Genomic DNA, 18,590 nt, shown 5'->3' on the forward strand with positions numbered 1-18,590 from the left:
GAGGTGTGGCTCCTTAATAGCTATGGGATTGCATTTTCGGGGAGTGACAATGTTTGGGAACTAGATGGAGGTGGTGGTTACACAACATTGTGAATGTACTAAATGCCACTGAGTTGTTCGCTTTAAAATGGTTCATTTTATGTTATGTGAATTTTACCTCAGTAAAGAAAATCCCGGAGAAGGAGAAGTAGATAGAAAAGCAAGTCATAGTCCCATCTCCTCATACTCCAGTGTCTGGTGATAAGGAGATGGAAGGGGGGGTCGGGAGTGGAGTGAGGGTTCTGAATTCTTTTTGTGCCATGACAACTTGACGAAGCCTACAGACCCTGTCTTGGAATTCTGTCGATGCATAAAATAAAAAACCCAGGATCACGAATAAAAGCGATTCTATTTCCACGCAGTTAGCAAGAGTTTTAAGCATTGCGATGTAGTAAATACACGTGCTTCGCTATGCATTAAATAATGCAATCTAGTGGCAGGTCTCATGCCCAGCACAAATTCAAAATAGTGATCAGTCTGTAGACATCTGTAAAACGTTAACAGATATAAAAATATCTGTGATTTCTATTGTTGATACAATCACAGGAACTGCTAATTTTACAGAAGTTCCTTGCTGTTATGGACTGAATGTTTGTCTAAAGGAAGGTGGCTGTCCATAAGCCAGGAAGGGGCTTCTCACCAGGGACCAGATCCGCTGGTACCTTGACCTTGGACTTTCTAGCCTCCAGAACTGTAAGAAATAAATGTCTGTGGTTTAAACTGCCCAGTCGATGGTATGTTGTTATAGCAGCCCGTGCTGAGACTGGCCTACACGAGTACTTGAAGGGAACGCTAATGCGCAGTTGGAAGGTAATGAAAAGAAATGTAACTTTTTCCTAAGTTCATGGACTCTGGATTTTCTCCAAAGATCTCTGGGATGTCCGTGGACCCTAGTCCTTCTGTGAGAGGGGTCTCTCATTCTAGAGTGAGTCACCGTCAGCGTTTCTGAGAGAGAATGGAAGAGATGGCATGGCCATTGATGAACCTGATAAACCACTGAATAACTCTGCTTTGGAAATTTAATTTACCATCCCCCCTGCGTGTTCTCTGCATGGCCAAAATTCCAGTCTCTACCTGCAGATTACCTAAAAGAGTGAGGTGCCAGCTCAGAGGAACCAGTAAATGGGACAACAGCTTTAAAAAAAAAAGAAAAAGACCAGCTTATAGGTGTCACCTTACATTTTGGGCTTCAGTAAGTCCTTATGTAACACAACTCGTATTTAACTGGTATTTGTGAACTTTGTCAATGCGTTCTCTCATCTTTTGTGTCCTTTGATCCCGAAGGCGCCCTTATGCAGATAAAGGGGCTAGGTATTGGTATCAGTATTTCACAGAGGATGAAACTCGGCACAGAGAGGGTAAGGAACCTGCCCAAGGGTATTCAGCTGGTTAGCAGAGCCAAGACCACAGACTAAAACTCCTTACTTTCTTCTGTGGACCCATAGTCCTTTCATCATGATTTTAGGTGCTAGAGTTCAGATCATCCATGCTTCAGAAGGGAGATTATACATCTAGGATGAGAAGGAGCCAAATTCAGTCATTTATGAAACTCAGACATCCAAGGGCCGTATTAGAACTATATAGGATGATTTGGGGATACTGCAATTGTCCCCTATACAAAGCAAGCAGTCGCACACCTGATTGAGTTGTGGCAATGACAGTGCTGGTGATGTGGCAGTGGTGTGTTTTGTTAGCTTATTTCATCCAAACACCCATTTCTCAGATTTCAACCCGCGTGCTTAGCTTCCAAAGTCCTAAATTTACTCATTCATGAAAATGGCTTCCCTGACATTTCTGCCCTCCCCTCCCTGCCTGTTTGTTTGTTTATTTGTTTGTTTTTTACTACTTTTAGTACTTGGCACAAAGAGCGAACATACATTTGGACTTAAATCTATTATTTTATCTATATACAAACAGTGACATAATTTTCTTTTGGGCCAGGAGGAGGTATTTTAATGCCAGAATTTTATATTTTGTACTGTATGGCTATGGTTACACAAACGCCTTACTTTCATAGCATGAATACTGGATCTGGTTTTGTGTAATACAGAATGTGGTGGCCTTGGTCTCTGGTGTTGGAGCGACTCTCTTATTCCTGTCGGCCCTTTGGACCACATCTGATTGTTCATGATAACGAGGTGACTTACAGTAAAGCTGCGAATATATTATGGAGAACTCCTGTATACCCTTCACCTGGGTTCATCAGTTATTAATAGTTGGCCACATTTACTTTATCATTCTCTATTTTTTTGTCTCCTAAACCCTGAGAATTTGTTGTGAATATGACACCTTTTTACTCCCCGAATGCTTGATGTGCATGTTCTAAGAATGAGAACATTCTCCAACACAGCCACAGTACAGTCATCAGTACCAGGAAATTTCACATTGCTACACTACTGTTATTTAACCTGCAGACCTTATTCAGATGTTGCCTATTAGCCCAACAATGTCCTTATAACGATTTTTTTCTCATCTAGGTTCCAATCCGGGATCATGCATTGCATTGCACGATCTTTAGTTGTCATGTGTCATTAGTGTCTTTTAATTCAGAACTTCCTCAGCCTCTCTTGGTCTTCAAAGACAGTACTATTTTTTAAGATGGCAGGCCAGTCATTTTGTGGAATTTCCCTTGATTTAGGTGTGCCCGACGTTTCTTCGTGGTTAGATTTGGGCTTTGAGTTTTTGGCAGGAATTCCACACAGTGGATGCTGTGACCTTCTGGTTGTCTCACATCAGGAGGCGCATGGAGTTGGTTTGTTTCGTTATTGGGGTTATTAGCTTTGATCACTTGATTAAGCTGTTATTGGCCAGGTTTGTCCATTGCGAAGCTATTACTTTTGAAAGACATGCTCTTTAATGTATCTCTGTTCCCTGGTGTGGATATTTCAGCTGTCTTCACAAAGAGCTCTGAGTTCACTTCTGGAGACTGTGACATCAGTCCCAGCACGGTTGGGTGAGGGCCCTCTCCCAGGTCACAGAGTTCTCGTTGTGTCCTCACGCAGTGGAAGGGGCAAGGGAGATCTGTGGGGTCTCTTTTATAGGGGCACTCATCCCCTATAAAATCCCCTATACGTTTATGCAGTCTCTGCCCTCATGTACTGCTTGCTCTCAATGGCGCCACCTCTAATACTATCGCATTACAGGGGTAGGGTTCTAACATATGAATTTGGGGGTGATACAGACATTGAGACCATAGCATCCAGTAATGCTGGGACTAATTGTAACCTCGGTGGAGGTGAATTACCCTCCCACCATGCACAAACCCAAAGGAGATTCCACGTGGCATTGAAAGACATGCAGAAACCATGTCGGTACCATTCCCAGTTACAAATAACTTAACTGTCACCTGAGCAACACCACAGTATTCAGACTGCATCCTTCTTCCAAAGGAGAACATTTAAAAATATAAAACATGGTAAATATATTTTCACAAAGTAGACCCATTAGGGTCTTTTCTTATTAAATGAGAGAGAATGAAATAATGGGGCTGTTCGCTCAACCTGCTTGCTGAGCCTCACAGGATGTATAATTCTGTCTCAAAGGGCAGACTAGAAAGTCGGAAGATGTCTTTCTACCACTACCCTAAAAACATTGCAGTCTTTATAGTCTCAAAGGGCTTTTGATGCTTTTGATTAACCTGTTGCCGAGTAGGTGTTTGAGAATCAGCTGTTGGTCAAGGGGACTCTACTCCCCACCTGTCCTGCTGGGGAATGTGGGCTGAGCAGTTAGGGGGATCGGCTAAGAATAACAAGGAGTTGTTGGAGAGCTTGCCGAAGCTGGGCATTGCCCTGCGTGCTTTTTAATTCTTCGAACCGCCTGCTTGGGTAGGTATAGCGAGTACCTCATCTTACAGAGGAGGCAACTGGGGCTTGGAGATGTAAAATGCCCAAGGTTGCTCAGCTAGTAAGACCAACCGTTTAATGTGACAGTTTTAGTTTTAGTTTTCAGCATTTTATTTGCATTTTCCACCCTCAAGTAAAAGTGGCAAGTAAGGAGAAGGTAAAATCTCAGATACTGCAGAAACTGTTAGTTAAACTTTGAGTAGAGCAGTGGAAATCAGTATCTGATTTATACATACATACACACACAGTTTACTTTTGCTCTGCTGGGAAAGTTTAACTGTTAGTTAAACTTTGAGTAGAGCAGTGGAAATCGGTATCTGATATATACATACATACACACACAGTTTACTTTTGCTCTGCTGGGAAACATAATAACATTTGTAGCGCTTGCCACTTCGTATTACCTTGTTGGAGCCTCTCAATAACCCCATGAACTTCATCTTAGGATGCTCATTTTACAGATGGAAAAATTGAGGCTCCAGAGATCACAAGTTGACAAGTGGAGGGCCTGGGATTGCATCCGGCTCTATCTGGTTCCAAAGTCTGCCCTCTAAGCCCTGCTTACTGAGCCAGGATTCAGCAGGAAGATACCCCCTCCCCACTCCCACAGTAGGCTTTCAAGTGCAAATCACAAGGAGGTCCTCTCTGCCCCTTTCAGACTGACAGAGAAGGTTGAGTAATGTCTGAGGTTGCGCAGAAGGCAGGAAAGGCAGAGTGAAAGCTGCTCTCACATGCCCTGGCCAGATGTCTACGTTAGTATAGATTTTCAGAGGTACCAGTGACTCTTACGATTAAAACAGCATTTCCAGTTTGATCCAGTGGTTCCACTGCTAGAACTGTTTTGTACAGCCATGTCCGGCCCGGCCGTGGGCAGGGAGGAAGAAACTTTCCTCTCCCCTCAAGGTTCTTTCGGCTGGTCTAATAATTAAATCTACACGAGACACATTAACAGGAGGAAATACACGCAGGAGCCCCACAGGTGAGAGGTTCAGAGGCAGAAAGCGGGGTTTAAGTATATAAGACATTGTGAGCGAGGATGAGGTGAGGCATTCAGGGGCTTCAGTGGGGAGGACGGTCACCGCAGGACGTAGGTAAGAAGAGCATTTATTCAGTGATGAGAAAAGTTTGCCGTGCCCTATAGGTGGGTCATAAAAAGTTATTTCTGGTGATAACTCTTATTATGGGCCAGGCCCCTAACTTAAATTCTTTAAAGGAGAAGTAAAAGTTTCTCATGAGCCTACAGGGTCTCGATTACTTTCAACTCAATGTATTTCACATGCCAAAGTGGCACATATTTGGGAGGCCTGTTCTGAACCCCTTGGACACTTAGACAAAGATATGAATCTACATCTACATACACATACATCTTTTTACCTATAGCATGGTAGGAAAGAGGGAAAACTAGATTCGACCTAAGTATATATGAAATTAGGAGATTAGCTAAGAACATGATAGAATACTCGAACAATAGAAAAATCATGCAGCGTTAGAAGAAGATTGAGGAAAACTTATTCATGATGCCATGGAAGGGAGTCCAAAGTGTACCCTTGAGTGGAAAAAGGAGAACCTCGTAAACATTGTCTGATGCCCTCTGTGCAATAAACAAGTGAGGTGCCGAGAGACGATTTCCAGGAGGGAATTTTAAGAACTATTAATAGAGGTTACCTCTAGGGAAGAGGGGAGGACAATATGCTACTGTTTATATTTTATCAGAAGCATGTATTACTTTAATATTTTAAAAATTTTTAAATATTTTGTTTTACTTTCATCTTTGATATAGTTAAAACATTATTTGTTTTGATCATGGGGAAGGCTTTGCGTATGGGGGTAAAGGGGTATATGGGAACTCTACCATCCACTCAGTTCTGCTGTGAACCTAAAACTGCTCTAAAAACTAAAGTCTATTAAAATATATATATATATACAATTATGTGTGTGTGTGTGTGTGTGTGTGTAATCTTACATATATTTTCCTGCCCAAGAAACTTTATAAAGCCAACACAAAGGAAGTTGAGTATACCTTTGAAAGAAATAGAAATAGGACTTGGGGGTTTTTTAGTAAGAAAACACCCTCGAAAGGAAGTGAAACATACAGCCAAAACAGACTAGTGGCACTTCCTGCTGATCTACAATCGAAAGAACTTGTGCTCTTAAAGGGGCAGAAGACGACAGTTATTGTCAAGACTACGGATGGTTTTTATAATCCTAAATCAAACTGACTGCAGACAGGGCCACGGCAGGCCTTCTTTCTAGAATACGACCGAAACACACGGAGTTCAGTCGGCCAACCCACCACAGGCCCAGTTAAAAGCCACCCTTAATTAGAGCAGCTGTGCCTTGGAGGGCTCCCTGTAAAATGTAAGCACATCACATTTTGGTGAATTGAATCACATTTCCAGTGATGTAGGGAAGCTGCTTCTAGAATCGTGTAATTTTGTGTGTGTGTGTCTGAATATTCATGTATTAGATTTCTTTAAGTAGAAGCACCTGTGAGCAGGTCGAACTGCTATAAAAGTGTACATTTGTACACACACTTCATTTTAAAACATTGCCATTATTTTGCATCTGCTAGCTCATTCTTGCCTCCTGACAGCCCAGTGATAGGACAGCTGGCATTCCATGTATAAATGAAGAAATGACACACATGGTAAGTGACTTCCCTGTGGTCTCTGGGCATGTAGTAAGGCCAGAGATGGGTCCTCAGCCTAGCAGGCTAGCTTCTGGCCCAGACACGACAGGGGAGGAGCTGTGGTTTCCTGGGGTTTCATCATCCGTCCACCAGTTTATTTGAAAGTAACTTTCCACTGACTTCTCCTACCTAGAGAGTTAAGTGCCATTGGAGCCCCACAGTGGGGGAGCTGGCAGGGAAGGGTCCATCCAGTGGGGTGGGGAAGTTCTAAAAAACAGGTGAGGCTGGGGTGGGGGAAGGAAAGTGCAGACCCCAGCCCCCAGCCAGCCTCACCTCTCATTCATGCCTTGTGACCCCCTGTTGTCTGAATGAAGGCTTGGTGGGTGGACTCAGAAGAAGTGGAAATGAGAAGGAGTTGCACAGAGAAGGTGGTGGGGGGCGGGGGAGGGGAATGGAGCGTGTTCATGGCCCCTGCTCCATTCTCACTTCCGCTGACTGCTGGTTTCCCATGTGAATTGCTGGATAATCACCTCCGCGGAAGCCTCGCGCACACCTGCCCTACAAAGCACCATCATTACTGCCATTATTGGCATCGATTCTGGGGCCCCTGGTGAAGAGCTGCGTGGGCTTGGCCACGCTTGTCTTCCTGAGCGTGCCCCGTGCTGGCTTAAAGGAATGTTGTCTTCTGTCCCCTCTCCCATCATTCCCATCACACCTCAGTAGGCTTGCTAGATTTAGCCAATCAAAATGCAGAGTGCCCGCTTAAATTGGAATTTCAGATGAAGAACATACAGCCTTCAAGGATAAGTTAACCCATGCAACACTTGAGACGAACTTATACTTAAAAATTGTTATATGAAAGTCCAGTTTAACCGGATGTCCTATATATTACCTTGGGAGGGAAACTTAGACCCTTTTACAGATTAGTCAGCTGTCTGTCCATTCAGAGCCACCCAGCCACACCCACAGAGGCCTTCCTAAGTCTCAGGTCTCACATTCTCAGTTCTCCCCCTAGGGGCCCCTGCCCGCCCTGCCCCAGCTGGGTCCCCCGGCAGAGGAGAGAGACATGGAGGAGGAAGGGGGAAAGAGAAGGGGAGTGGAAGGAGGAGAAGGAAGATGGAGGGAGAGGTTCAGAAGCAAAGCAGTGTCAGGGGAGGTGGCTGAGAGCTCAGCCCAGCAGATATGGTGACAAGAACTCCAAGAACACATGGGAGCCACCAACACGATAAACAGGCCCGCAGGGCTTGGAGCTTGGAGCTGTAGCCCGTGTCAAGACGAGTGAGCAAAAAGAAGACTTCCTTGAGCTCCCCAAACTCCTGAGGCCTGGCTGGGCCTCAGCAGATCCACGCTGTTAGTGGAGGCTTCGCCCCCGCTCCCGCCCCCGCCTGCCCGCAGCGCCACGACGATACAGGCTGGCTTCAGCCCCAGGCTTCTTGTGGCCACACAAAGGCAGGATTCAGAACCAAGAGCAGAGAGGCTCCTGGGGACACACAGAGCTTCGGCACTCTCACCCCTCTGTACCCTCATGGTCTCGTTCGGCAGAGAGCTACTGAGAGTCCACTAACTGCCAGGCGGTGCGCTCACACGACAACATGGCCTCTGCCTTTATGGACTCTTTTTACAATCACCTTGATGGACACTTTAATTTCTATAAAATCAAATGCATGCATTTAAAGGTACCTCCCATGAGTGTTGACAACCATGTCCACCAGTGCAACCACTCCCTCCATCAAGATACAGACTGTTCTCATCACTCTAGAAGGTTCCTGTCTCCGAGCCATTTTACAGAATTAAATGGTGGCCTACTGTGTGAAGCTCTTTGACCCGGAGGCAGAATGCAGTCCTCACAACCCCATGCCTCTGGAAAGTCCCCCCCCCCATTGACATTTATTTGTCCCCATTGTGACATTTGTTTGTTCTCTCCCAGTCAGGCGGAGTCTCTCTGGCCAATGGTGCCAGGTCGGTTGGGTTTCTCTCGGCGTCTCCCACTGCATAGCAACGTGAGCCCTGAGTCAATAATGCTGGTGGAATGCTTTCCCAGGAACTGTACCGCGGCGGCAGGGTGCCAACCCCGAAGCTAAAAGTGGGGGAACCGTTCTTATTCCAGGGAACTCCTTTTCCAAACAGCTGCGGCCTCCAGGGCAGGAGTAAGGCTTAACTGAACCTCACGATGCTAGTGTGAGCAGATGGAATTCTAGTCATTTTTGAAGGAGGGCACTGGGCTCACGAATTATGTAGCCTGTCCCCGTTCTGACACTGACTAGCTGTATAACTGTAAAATAAAGATAACGGTGTAGCGCTTGCAACAGGTCACACACGTTGGAAGTGATCAATCAGTGGGAGTTTTCATTATCCCTATGTCACACACAAGGAAACCGGCTCAGTGATTTGTTCGGTACCCCACAGCTGTCACATGAGAGAAAGTGACGTGATTCACTTTCACTTCCCGTGTGAATGTGAACTTGCCTACGTAACCCTGGCTCTTCTTCACACATGGTCACATCTGCTCTCAGTGCATTAACTATGTGCCAGTATTCAAAGCCCGTCTATGTCTCTTTTCTTTCTTTTCCATAAGCCTTGAAAGTAAGCAGAGCACAGAGCTGGTATTCCTCACATTTGTTAAATGAGGACCGAGTAAATAAGTGACTGACCTAAAGGCCCGAATCCAGTTACGAGCTTTGCTTTCCAGAGGCATGGGGTTGTGCAGGAGTCTGGGGGCTCCTAGAACCCATTCATCATGCCCGTTTCCCCGTCATCTCAACCCAGAACCCCCCTTCCTCTCTGCAAAAGGGGCTAACAGATACTCACTGGTCTGCGGGCCAGTGAGGAGACAGGTAGTCTCGATCTTTCCTGCAGCTCCCAGACTGCACTGCAGGAAAGGGGGTGTGTAGTTCCAAACACAACTAAGAGATGCTTTTAATTGTCCTGCAGTACTGACAGCTCAGCGCCACGATTTCTGGTGACGAGGTGCAGGACTATTGCTAAGGTCAGAGCGAAGTATTCGTGCGTTGGTTTATTCTACACATTCTCAATCTCGTTATTATTCTCTGGTCTCAGGGAAGGAACTGTGCTGGCAGCGAGTGATGCGAAAGTGACAGAATACTACCTTGCCCTTCGGGATAAGGCTGACAGGAAGGCCAAGAATTACAACCATATGGTAAATGCTAAAAGCCAGGTTTTGTGGCAACTCAGGGGAGAAAAAGCAAAGGCCTGGGAAAGACGAGAAAAAGGCTCCCCCAGGTGGTGGAATTTGAGCTGAGACTTGAGGAATGAGGAGGCCTGATTGTCGGTCTCATTGTATCAACTTTCCTAACCCTGCTGCAACAGTTACCACAAATTTATCAGCTTAAGCAACATAAATGTTTTATCTTATGACAAGCTGGCCTCGCCACTCACTCCCACACAGTTCTCACGGGGCCCAAATCAAGGCACTGGAGGGCTGTGTCCCTTTCTTGAGACTTTGGGAAGATGCTGCCTTCTTGCCTTTAGCAGCTTCTAGAGGCCACCAGCATTCCTTGGCTTGGACCCTTTCGTCTGTCTTCAAAGCCAGCAAAGCCACACGTCTTTGACCCTTCCCTGTATTTACCTTCCCTCTGATTCTCCTCTTCTGTGTCCCTCTTCCACTTCTAAGGACCCTTGTGATTACATGGGCCCCACCTGGATAATTAGGACTCTATCTTAATGTCGGCTGGCTACCAACCTTAATTCCAATCCTTTTGTCAAGTAAATTACATATTTGCAGGTTTCAGGGACAACGATGCAGACATCTTTATTCTGCCATATACACCCGTTTTATAGATTACTTAACACGTGGCCCTGAGCAATTTGTAAATTTCTGTAAAACATAGACATAATACCCGCCCTTCCCATCTCACAATGTTGCCCCGAGAATTTAATGAGATAGTGTATGTAAAACGCTTTAAAAATGGTAAATACGCCCTGTCAACATAAATGTTCCCGTTGGGGGAAGGGATGTCGCGGGTGAAATCTTTTGTATCTACTACATTCTCGGCAGGGGCTATAGGATGGTCTATCACACGTGGTGCATGTCTTTTGCCAGTGCTGAATTCAATGACGTCACACTGGTATATTGAAGTCAGCTGTTGCTGGGAGTATTTACACCATGGAAATTGGCAAACACTATAAATCAGAGTGCTTCCCCCCTCCCCGAAAAAAAGTAAAAAAAAAAAAAAAAAACAGTTGTTAAACATTTACCAGCATATCGCAATTTCATCCTGTTTAAGAAAAATCACCTGAAATGGTTATTATTCCCTTATAATGGAGATGAGCAAACTGAGGCTCAGAGACAGTGATAAATCTGCTTAAGATCACACTGCTGGTGAGAGTGGCGAGGCCAGCTTGTCATATACCCCACGGCTTCGGTCCTTCCACCCCACCCTCGCGACCACGCTACACCCCTCCAACTCCAAGCCTGACAGTAAGTTGTCTAACTGTCCGAGAGAATTATGGGACTTACAGCGTGTTCAAGACGTAACCAACTCCCCCAGCTGGTAGATGGCCATATTTGCGCTGAGAAAATGAGGTTTCACGGGGCTCATCCTGCTCACCGGCTACCTTGGTGGGTTGTGTATTAGCCTTTACACAGACCTGACCTAAACCGTGTTTGAAGCCTTGCACTCCAGAGGTTAGGTGGCATGTGAAAACAGTCAGTTCTCCATTGTCAACTGCAGAGGTTTAAGGGATTTGATGCAAACAAATTGCCAGGTCGCTCAAAAGTCAAGGTCCCACGTGCCTTCCTTTTAGACATCCTGGAAATAGTTGAAGGTCAGCACATACAAGTGCTTCATTCAGAAACGGACAGAGTAAACAGCAGGCTGGTATTCTTTGGGACCAGTTAATGGTGGCAATTGGAGAGAAAGAAAAAAAAAATCCTAACTTTGCTTTACGCTTGATTTTAATCAGGTTCCTACTCCTCTGACCCCGTGCTAATTTTTTCATACTGAGTTTTGGGTCTAATTTTAAATGTGCTCAAGGCATAAGGAATCTAAGGTACAAACATACCTCAGAGACATAACCGGTTCGGTTCCAGACCGCCTTAACAAAGCAAGTATCGCTTTAAAGCGAGCCGCCATCTCTTTGCTAGGGGAGGGCCTTGCCTTCGGCAACACCTGTGAAGCACAATTTAAGTGAAGCGCAATAAAACGAGGTGCGCCTGTAGTTAGTGGGTGTGAGGACTTAATTAACACACGAGCAAAGGCTGCACACCTAACAATGCTTCGTAGTCTCTGTTACACATAAGAATCACCTGGGGAGCTTTCAAAACTTGAGCTGCCCAGGCTGCCTCCGGACCAGAGAGAATCAGCATCTCTGGGGTGGGGTCTGGCTCCCTTGTGCATATTAAGACTTCCAGGTGATTTCAAGCTGCAGCCAAGGTGTGAATCACTGTTGCAGAGTTTATTGTCCTTACGCCCACTCCACATTTCTATTTCTTTCTTGCTGCGCGGGGGCGGGGGGAAGGTTGTTTAAAAAGAGTCCGTTTGGGAAAAGCTTAGTATCCACTTACAACTGGAGGCCCTGCTCCTTCCTCCCGCCCCTCGCAAGAGGTGAAAGGCCTCAGGGCGTAGAAGACGTTGCAGGGAATAAAGAAGCCCCACACGCAGCAAACCTGTTTTCCCAGCCTCGTGTGACATCAGCAAGAGCCAATAAAAAACTTCCGCTTGAGTTTACCGGTTCATGTCTAAATTGATTAAACCTAGAGATTGCTGGACACAGTGTGTAGGGCTAGGCTCCCGCACAAAACCGTTCTTTTTATGAGACAGAGCCCACTCTCTGATTTGCACTAGATCCAGCTTTTCATCAGCTCTCTTAGTTTCGATACGTTTGCTCTGAGGCTGTTGTAGAATTGGTTGGAGGAGGATTTGAGTCCACAGGCAGGTGAGAAGCGAGGTTTCGGAGCAAACAAAGAGGATCCAACACCCCCGCCCCCGGCTCCCGGTGAAGTGCAAACCAAAGCTTTAGGTGGACTGTTGCTGCCACCTCCCGGTAGTGATTGGTGTTGACCCGTGAGAAAGTCGTGAGCCCCCCGGTGGTGGTTACCCCTCCTGGACCCATCTCTTGCTGTTGCTCCGTATTTCCCCAAGGATACTGGAGGCAGAAAGGATTTTCCCCTTAAATGTATCAGATGGGATAATAAGAGGGAGATGTACTCATCTAGTAGTTTCCATTATCTTTGGACGAGTTCGTGTGAATCTTAAAGGAGCTTTCCTTTTGTAATGTTTCATGTTGCGTGATCAGAAAATTAGGATCGTGTGTTCAGATTAAATTGCAGTTTAAGAGCCGTTCAGCAGGTGTTTGTCCAAATGATATCCCCTCAACATTGCTCAAATGGTTGTCATTAGAAATACATTCACTTGGTTTTAAGATATTGCCATCAGTAAACAAAGCGTAGAAATCTCTGGAAATGTTCATGTGAGCATCATTTATGTAATAAGCATATTTATCAGATCACTCTTCAGTATTTTATTCCACAAACGTTTCTTAAATGATTGCTAAGATGCCTTGTGCTTGGCACTCTGGGGGATACAGGCGTGGGTAAAATGTGGCCCCTGCCATCAAGAAGTTTACAGTCGTATGGAGGAGGGAGATAAAGCTACTAACTACGATCAAGACAGAACAAAGACGTGCCAAGAACCTGTAGCTGAGTGCTGGCAAATATGGAAGTGGAGATCGTTGATTTTGAGTGTGGTCCTTGGGTGATGCTCAGAGACCAGTGGTTCTCAAAATATGGTTCCAACCAGCAGCAGCAGCAGCATCACCTGGGAACTTATTAAAGATACAATTTCTCAGGATTGTCCCAGACTGTGTTTTAACAGGCCGTCCAGGTGATGCATGCCGAAGTCTGAGAATCACCACTTTAAAGACAAGATGATGTGGGATAGAAAGAGGCCTGGAAGGACACATAGGCTTTGTATCATTAAGGGATGATGGGAGGGCATTTATACTACCCATCCCTTACATTTGTATTGTGATTTACACCCTATTAGCTGATTTGACCTTTACAGCAACAGAGAAGGAAGTGGGGAAAGTTTAGGTTTGATACAAATACGAGTTTAGGTTTGATACAAATATGATACAAATACAAATTCACACTCTGAAACGAAGCTATGTCAGCTGGAGCAAGCTCCCTAAGCTTTCAGAAACTGCTTCCTCACCGTAAATGCTTCTGTCACTTCCTTCGACTGCCCCCAAACGGTGGCTTTTCCTGCTCCCCACCAGCCTTGTCTTTGTGTCACCCGCACAATCGCCTACCTCCTTCCCACGTCTTTTTTCTCTTTCCCGCCATCTGACACTGTTAGTCTATGTGCTGAACCAGGAGAAGAAATACCTCCGAAGGCATCTTCAGGGTTCTGTCCTTTTGTGTTTTTATGATGAGGTGATACTTTTGGGTGCAATTATAAAATGGACGATCAAAATATTTAAACGGAAATAGACAAATTGCTACATCATGTTCTCATTTTCCTCGGAATTTCCTTATTTTAAATTTTACTCACTTAATTTCTTAACATCTACTAATCAGTCAATAATGACCATCTTTATATCTATATAGATACTTCACATGTATCTATATACATACATTATCCCTCCATGTACACATTCCATATTGGTTTTCAATGTAAAAAATATCTCCAGAGTATCCAACCTTTGCTGGATCTGGTTTGCTGATTCAAAGGTAGAAATTCTTTCAAGATCAGACTTTCAAGATCAGTCCTAAATAGGTCACAAGAGAGTGCACATGCCACAGCAAAGGTTAGCCCAGCGGTGGAAGCACCATGTCTGTTTTCAGTTTATGTCAAGTACTAAAAGTATCCTTTATATGGCTAATGATGTTTTAGAAATGAATATTACCCCCTTCACCCTACACCAAAGAAGAATCTATCATTTTTACAGTTTCATTATTTATTGCTTCTGAATTATAATCTGCGTTGTCGTCGCTTCTCTCTTTAGAAGCAATAGTGTCCCCTCTGGAGACTTAGTAGGACCCATTCAAGGAGCTAATCAGCTGGTCATAAAGGCCTCAAGGTACGCGGCGGCCTGGATTATTTTTTCTGCTTTTAAAACAGAACAATCTATATCAGAATAGTGACTGCCACTATATACCTGAAAACATTTCCAGGGTCTCACCAGGTTGGATGAATCTCTACCAAGCCTTCGAATCAGCATTTCGGAAGAGAGAGACAGAACATTTGTTCCAGGAGATGCCTCGCTCAACGAGAAATCTGTGGCCAAATAAGTTTGGACACGGTGTGATACAGCTTCCTGTTGTACATCACAATGCAGATAAGAAACACTATGATAACCGATCCGTTCCCGAACCTATTTGATCTCAGCAGCATTTTTAATGGAGTACTCACTAATATGGTGTGGAATTAACTTGGGGAAATTTTGTTTTGAATGGTGCCGTAGAACGTTTAAACCAGCGGTCCTCAACCTTTGGGGCCCCAGGGACCAGTGCTCCTATGAGAATCTAACGTCTGATGATCTGAGGTGGAGCTGAGATGGTGAGGCCGGCACTGGGGAGCGGCTGCAGATACAGATGAAGCTTTGCTCGCTTGCCCTCTGCTCACCTCCTACTGTGAGGCCCGGTTTCTAAGAGGCCACGGACCGGTACTGGTCCATGGCTCCGGGGTTTCGGGACCCCTGCTCTGAACCGCCCCATGCCGACCCAGCCAGGAACCTTCTTCTGTGAACCTGAATTCACACTCACGGTTATTATATATTTGTTTATGGAACATCGCATGATCTCCACATAGTTGTACTCAACTCACTTCTTCTATTTCGTGTCATCTCCCCTTGCCTTCTTTTTTGTCTACACTGCGCTTGCTCTGAACCACAGCCCACCATTCAGAGAATGAAAATCATTCCTGCCCGGGTTCTGAGCCCCACGGTTGTTGGTGCTGTGTGGTACCCAAGACCAACCAGCATGCTTGCTACTAGGGGTGGGAAAAAAAGAGATATTTGTTTTTCGAATGTGCCGATAAGAAAATGATCCAGAAAAATGAACAACGTTGGGCAAAATGTTTAGTGTTTTGACCATAAATAAAACTCATAAAGTGTATATGGAACCTGGGATATTTTTTGATGCTCCCCCAACAATGGGTTTTCACTGAACAGGAATTTCAAAACAATCAGATGCTTGAGAACAGAAAGTCTGTGTTCCGTAAGCACCCTTTTCACGCACGGAGGAAAGGTTACAGAAGCATACGTGCTGCGGTGTGAGGTGTGACAGTGTACCCTCCTGCTCATAGCACATCTGTCCTCGTGTGCAGCCAGAGAGGTCTATTTGAACCTTCATTCATTCACCTGAAAATTATTTATTGAGAACCTTTATTGTGTATCAGGCATGGTAATGAATATTGGGAATGGAGTGATGGACGAAAAGCACCTTCCCTCATTTCTGGAGTCTACAGTTGAATAGAAAAGCTATATGTTAATATCACTCTATCCATTTCTCTATCATCTACCCAACCAAACCTGTGATAGATGCTAAGATTATAAGGGGACACCTAAGTGAAATTTAGAGATTAGAAGAAAGCCTCTCTAAGTGACATTTAACCTCTCACTGTAGGATGAGCAAGAATTAGCTAAGTGAAGTCTGGAGGAAGAGGTGCCCCAGGACAGTACCAAGTATGTACAGGTACAGAGGTGAGAGTTGGTGTGTTCTCAGCATAAACTGAAGGCTATTCGTGGGGGTGCTTAGAGCTGAGGCTGGAGGACAGGCAAACGAGGTCACAGAGGGCCTTGTGCGCCTGGTTCAGGAGTTAAGTTGATAACCTTAATTCAGAAATCATCTCTTTTATAAGAATCACTCTGGCCGCTGGAACTGAATTGGAGGGACCAAAGTGGATACCAGGAAGCCAGTGAGAGATGCTGGTAGCTTGGACGAGGGTGTTGATGGTGGAGATGGATGGGAGAGAAATTTAGGAAGTCGGATCAAGAGTGCTTACTGCACGGTTGGGAGGAAAGTGAAAGTCAATAATTAGCCTCTGGATTCTGGCTTTTCTTGCAAAAATTACTCTCTACCATCTCTGAGCTTCTGGTGTCATCGTTACTGAAATAACTATGGAATTATTCTTAAAATGTCCAAGTATATTGTCAAAGCGGAGGAAGACTGGGAAGATAAGACAGATGGGTCTTTTCTCTCTACTCCTACACATACATTTTTCACCAGAAAAAAAATATGGCTCAGATAATAAACAGTTTCCCAATGGAAATATGCTATCATAAATGGGGTATTGTTTTTCTGTTAATATCAGAATGAATTTTAAAGCTAATCCCTTCATTTTGCACGCTGGAGGGACATTTATAAAGACCCTTTTCCATTTTGGGTCACTGACACAGGAAGTCCTGAGATGTCCCTTTCAGGTTCAAAACACAGCTAAGCATTGCCTTGTTCCTCCAAGACAACATGATTGCTGAGTAAGACGTGGAGCTTTATCAATTCCCCCATTCCCTGACAACACTCAAAGGCAGAAGGGAAGAGACCACAACGTGTGACCTTCTTTTGTACTTGCCGGAAATAATGGATACTCTATGGCTTTAAGTTCAAGGGTAATGACAGTGGAAAACTGGCCATATCACTATAATAGTTTTATTAATGGCTAAGAGGGAAATTGCCTTTATTCATCCAACAATAATAAATGGCTTTCCCATTCACAAGGGCATTTTCAACTTTCATGGCATTCTGAGTGATTTCTAAAGAAGAAAAGCCATGGTGGTTGTTACGGGTTGAACTGTGTCTCCCCAAATTTTATGTTGAAGTCCTAACCCCCAGGACCTCAGAATGTGGCCTCATTTAGAAACAGGGCTGTTGCAGATGTTATGAGTTAAGATGAAGCCACATTGGAGTAGAGCGGACCCTTAATCCAACGTGACTGGTGTCCTTAGAGGAACAAAGACATAGAGGAAAGACAACTACGTGAAAGTGGAGGCAGTGATTGGAGTGACACATCTATAAGCCAAGGAACACCAAGGATTGCCAAAAAGCCACCAGAAGCTACAAGAGCCAAGGGAAAACACTCCCTTACTAGTTTCAGAGGGATCTTGGACCCGCTGAAACCTTGATTTCAGACTTCCAGCCTCCAGAACTAGGAGACAATAAACTTCTATCGTTTTAAACCACCCAGTTTGTGGTGCTTTGTTACGGTGGCCCTAGGAAACTAACACAGTTGTAATATTTGAAAAGACCTTGGAGATCATTTAGTCCATTCTACAAATGAAGAATCGTGCTCAGAAAGGTGGAGTGATTTCCCAGAGTCACCCAGTTCCTTAGCTATGACGAGACCTGGGCATCACAGTTCTTGTGGCTCACGGTTGTTATTGTCTTAACAGAGGCTAACAGACAGAGATCAGTGCCAAACAGGGATCTGGGAAATCTTGACCAGCTGCAAGAGAAAAGCAGAGGACCAAAGTGAGCTGATAGAGAAGACTTCAAGAGTGTAGGGTGGAAATGCCAGGAACTTCAGACATGGTGGGGCCATGCTAAATGAGCCACCAAAAAAAGGTCGAAAGAGAAGTAAGGCTGTCAAAAGGTTCACGGAGTTGTGTGACCATCCCTACAATCGATTTGAGAACATTTGAAAAAAGATAAAATAAGTTTGAAGGTGTTAGACCTATTCTTTATCACTAGAAGGGGTCCGAGGATCTATTTCTAGCTAAAGTGTTAATGACTTAACTCTGGGCTCCTCTAGCACACAGCAATGAGCAATGTGTGGATGGTTTCAAGTACTGTGGCAGGACCAGCGGGAGCACAGAGGCCTAGTAGACCTTCCAGAGAGTCCTTCACGCACTGCTGTGACACAGCTCCCCCCTCCCACATCCCCCTCTTCCTTTCCCTCTTTCACCTCAAGGAAACATGCTCACCTAGGGCCAGTCTTGAGGCCCAGTCTTGGAGAGGGAAGGGAAGACCAGTCACCATTGGTCCAAAGGCTCCCCAGGCATACACTTGAATGCAGTGACAACTGGTGCACATAGTCGGCGCTCACTCAGTTTTCGTTGCTAGAACGGTGTAGAATATCTCCATAGGCTCAACTTACATCCAAAGAGTGAAGAATTCCTCTGAG

The 18,590-nt window shown here is 45.0% G+C and overlaps 1 protein-coding gene across 3 annotated transcripts in view; it reads right to left on the bottom strand.

The window, feature by feature from the left end:
• TLR8 (toll like receptor 8) overlaps nucleotides 1–18,590 on the bottom strand; it is a 101,325-nt gene that overhangs the window by 17,511 nt on the left and 65,224 nt on the right. The gene's annotated exons all lie outside the window — the stretch shown is intronic.

This window comes from Pteropus medius, unplaced genomic scaffold (assembly GCF_902729225.1).
Source record: "Pteropus medius unplaced genomic scaffold, Ma_sr-lr_union100, whole genome shotgun sequence".
In the NCBI taxonomy this organism is placed as follows: Eukaryota; Metazoa; Chordata; class Mammalia; order Chiroptera; family Pteropodidae; genus Pteropus; species Pteropus medius.